The following is a 4,705-nucleotide window of genomic DNA, read 5'->3' as shown; positions in this document are numbered from 1 at the left end:
GCTTAAAAATCGCAGCACAGGGCGGAAAAAAAAAAATAAATCTCCCCTGACTGCTCCAAATGTGACTTTAAGTGGCTCACAAATCAGAAAAAGCAGCCCTGGCCCAGAGCTGGGAGAGCCTGCTGTGTGAATACCGTGCAGCTGGGATGCTTTCCAGGTGCCTTGCTTTGCACGTGCTGTCGCTCACGCTGCCGACGGCTGCGAGGGCCCCTTGGCACCGGGGACGTACAAGGCTTGTGCACACCATGGGCTGCACGGATTTCCCCTCGGTAGCTTCAAGCGCTGCGTCTCGGTCTCCTCGGGCTCTCCCCCTACTTCCCATGGCCCGGGGATGGGGTTACTGAGCCAGCTCCAGGAGGGAAGTCGAAATGGCTCTTGCTCCAAGGCTGATGCTCTGGGAATGTGATGGGTTAATACTACGCTGCTGCCTAATTGCAGTCCAAAGCTGCAACACCCACCCGGGGAGGGGAGGGAGAACATTCATTGCGTCTCTGGATGTAAAATACGCAAGGGCTGAGCTTTAATGACATTTATCTTTGTTTGGGAAGGAGACAGCATAACTCTCTAACAACATTACCCAAGGCTTGTTCTGCCTCTCCTCCAGCGCAGAGACGGATGCCACCACAGCGGGCAGCCCTGTGTGTCCCCATGAGTCTCCTGTGCAGCGTGGGCAGCCCTGGCCCTCACTGCTCAGGTTGGAGCTCGCAGACAGTCACATGCAATGGAGAAGGATCCTTTTTTTGGCAACGCAACGTCCCTTGACCAGCTCCCAGGGGAAAACAACCATCTGCCCCATTAAACGGGTGCGCAGGCGCCATGCCAGGTCTCTCCTCCAGCCCACCAGGATGGGGGGGTCCCTGCACTCCCCTAAATATGTCAGATTTGGGAGCGTGCAGCTGCGTTGTCATGAGATGTGACACTAATGCGTGTGCAATCCCTGGATGCATTGGGTTGCATGATGGGCGCATCCCTGGCTGCATTGCTGGGATAACGGGGAGAGGTCAGGACTGCTGGGCAGCTCCTGCTGAGTGTTTCTTGTGCGATTGGGCTTGTTTTCCAGTGCTTGTGCAGGCAAAAGCGAACCCACCGAGGTGTATAATGACTAATCCACATCTGGCGGGAATGTGCTGTGGAGGGGAAAGCTGTGCATTAACTCTGCACTCCCCAGAGCCCTCCCCAGGGAGCAAGCAGGCTTGGGAAGCTGCGGCGGATGCACTCCCAGGGCCGTGCTGGGAGGGAAGAAGGTGCTGTGAGGGCATCGCAGCATCACACTGAGATGTTTTAACCAGCTCTGTGCATGCTCCTATGCCCTCCACCAGAAACACAGGAGGGCTGAAGGTTGCTCTGGCTGACTCCAAAGTCCTTTCCACATGCTAATGTCCCCATTTACAGCCCAGCAGCCCTGTTCTTGAGTGCACAAGGCAACTAGATAGATTCAAACCTGTGAGGAGCAGGCTGGACACCGGTGGGGATGGCACTTTGCGCTGTCAGGCTTTTTCTGATTGATACAGCCGCCCTGGGCTCTGCTAAAAATGAAAATAAAAGCAAGACCCAGCGTAGAACAAAATAAATTCCCATGTCAGCAGCCGCAGGTTCAGCTCCTGAGCATCCTCCGGCATCAGCGTTTTGGGCCGGTGGAAATGCTTGCCTGAACAGGAAAGAAATTATTGATGTGCTGAAGTGCACGGGTGTAAGGTGTAATAATGCAAGGGCACCCACAAGCATCGAGCTTCAGGCACACTCCACATCTCTGCAGTGTGGCTGTGGCTGTGTGTGCACACACGTGGAAGTCTTGCAGGGTGTTATGGTTTAACCCGGCAGGTAGCTAAACACCACACAGCCATTCGCTCACTCCCTCCCCCAGTGGGATGGGGGAGAGAATCGGAAAAAAAAAGTAAAATTTGTGGGTTGGGATAAAGACAGTTTAATAGGACAGAAAAGGAAGGGAAAATAATAATAATAATAATAATAATAATAATGATAAAAGAGTATACAAAGCAAGTGATGCACGATGCCATTGCTCACCACCCACCGACCGATGCCCAGCCAGTCCCCGAGCAGCGGCCCCCCCGGCCAGCTTTCCCCCAGTTTATGTACTGAGCATGACGTCACATGGTATGGAATGTCCCTCTGGCCAGTTTGGGTCAGCTGTCCTGGCTGTGCCCCCTCCCAGCTCCTTGTGCACCTCCAGCCTTCTCAGTCGGTAGAGCATGGGAAGCTGAAAAGTCCTTGGCTAGTGTAAGCACTGCTCAGCAACAACTAAAACATCGGTGTGTCATCAACATTATTCTCATCCTAAATCCAAAACACAGCATTGTACCAGCTACTGGGAAGAAAATTAACTCTATTCCAGCCAAAATCAGGACACAGGGTTTGCATATGCAGATATCGCTGGAGAAAGACCTAAACAAGGAGTCACTGCTTTATTTAGCTGAACGTTCATCCTAACAAATAAGGGAGTGACGTATCAGTGTGCAGTAGTGAAGTCTGTGGGCTTAGAGTTTTACAAGAGAGGAAAGCCAGAAGGGAATAAAAGTATTTTATGGTTTTGTTTTAAAACTAGTCAGTAAAATCCTTTTCAGCGCTGGGAAGAAGGAATCTCATAAACCTCACATGAGCTTCCCAGGCTGATATGAGTTTAGCTGCAATACTTATAAGCTTTAAAGTCAATTGTACGCGTGGGTACTGCAATAGTCTGAGAGCTGCGGAGGGTGAGATTCTGGCAGGTTTACGATCCCTGTATTGCCAGGGTACCTGTGCCCCCGGGGCCTGAGCAGGCTGAGCTGTGCCAAGCTGCATGTGGTGCCCCAGAAGCAGCAGACACCGAGACGCTGCGGCGAGGCAGGGATGCTTTGCAGGTGCTTTGTGTTTCCCTTGCCCCAAAACAAACTGAAATAAGAACTTGAAAAGTATTTTGGATCAAACTGCTGCTTGATTTACCAGCAGTGCTAACCCCAAGCACTCCAAACACGCCAGCTGGGCTTCCCAAACCATGTGTTTTACTTAAAACCACATCAACTGAAAAGAACAACTTTAGGTTTAATTTTCTTCCCTGGTGCGTAGCATCTGGCGCTCCCGTTTCCGAGCTTTTCCCAGCCACCACGAAGGCAGGAATCCCACCTTTTGCGTTCTGTTTGGTTGCCTGTGCTTTAAAAAATAATGAAATGACGATAGGAAACATGGCTTGGGGGGGGGAAAATGAGGCTGGCAGCAAAATCACACGAGCTGATAACCCTGCTTGCCGGAGCGATGCTGTTCCGCGTTTGCTTTGTCGTGATCTTCTGCAGCGCCCGCCTGCTTTGGGCCAGAGCCACGGGGGTGATGGAGGAGCATGATCTGGATCTGGGCAATCTCAGCCCGGCGTTAGCCAAGTGACTCCTTAATCCAAAAGAAACTCTTTTCTACGTCCATCTATGGAAACAGCAAAATGTCAGCTCCTGAATTAGCCGTAATAATGCCTCCCATGGCCCTGGCAGCGCTTTTGGAGGACAGAAGCGGCTGTCCCTGCATCCAGGGCTGTCATCACCTCCTCACATCCTGCCCAGAGCAGCTCAGGAAATGACTTTCTCACTTCTCCTGGCCTCCTCCTCCTCCGTGCTCGCCTGGATGTCTCTAACTCACATCCTTCCAGCAGCTCTGAAGCCCAGCTAAGGGAAAATGCATCTCTACTACCGTCCGCAGAAATACTCTGTGTGCTCGCTTTTCTCACTCGATGCTTCTCTGTATGTACCAGCCCTCTGATGTGCTGGAGTTGGTAATGTGGATTTCTTTATCGACAGGGGAATAGGGAGGCTTCCATCCTGGCCCGGGCTGTGTGAGGGTGTACGTGTGCGCCACACAGCCCTTCACCCGCAGCCGGCAGGCGCTTAGATCCTGCGGCACGGAGGGTAAGTGCTGTGGCAGGATCCACTTATCTCGCCTTTGCATTTCATAATTCATCCTGCCCTTTTGCTAAAGGCGCAAAGCTGTTTGCATCCAAACGAGTGTTTATTCCCTCCCGGCTCAGCGCTGCCGCTGGATCCTGGGGAGAAATCAGTGGGTCGGGCTCCTGGCACCAGCAGCAAGCAGCTGAGAGGCCTGGGCTGGGATAACGGGGAGAGCAATCTGTGGCCAATGGGATGCCCTGACTGACGGCGAGGGTGATAGAGGAGAAGGTGAGTGGTGTTTTCTCCCCAGCGTTAGAGCTTGCTCTATAGGGAGGAAAAGTATTGGTGGTGTCCCTTACTTAAAAATGGAGAAACTGAGGTGCAGGAGGGTTCAACTGACTCACCGTAGCGGAGGTCTTGCATTAATCCCACCAAGCTGCACTGCCTTGCAGTGGCTCTTGTGCCCCGTAGAGACTGAAATCAGAGAGAAACAGGCGAGCACATATTCTCCTTGCGCAGTAATCCTCATGCTCACAGCAGTCAGCTCGTGGTGCAAGGCATGATATTTGATTATCTGTATCGCAGCTTGCAGAGGTGAGCGGCTCTCCGTTTCCAAAGGCAATGCCAGCTGCAAGCTGTACCTTCTGCAGCTTAAACTCTTGGTTTGGAGCTTCAAAGCTTCCCAGCAGCTGGAAACACTTGCTGGGGACAACACATTTCCGTGTGCATGTGTTCGTGCCTCCCCAGTGCCAGCATGTGCTTGGGGCCACACGGCGATGGGCCCAGTTTCCAGCAGAGCAGGCAGCGCCATAGTGTAGCCGGCCTCACGCTGGGAAGCC

This window comes from Pygoscelis adeliae, unplaced genomic scaffold, assembly GCF_000699105.1.
Source record: "Pygoscelis adeliae isolate BGI_AS28 unplaced genomic scaffold, ASM69910v1 Scaffold402, whole genome shotgun sequence".
Taxonomy (NCBI): domain Eukaryota; kingdom Metazoa; phylum Chordata; class Aves; order Sphenisciformes; family Spheniscidae; genus Pygoscelis; species Pygoscelis adeliae.
The sequence above is the reverse complement of the archived record's forward strand: the minus strand, read 5'-3'. Positions refer to the sequence as shown.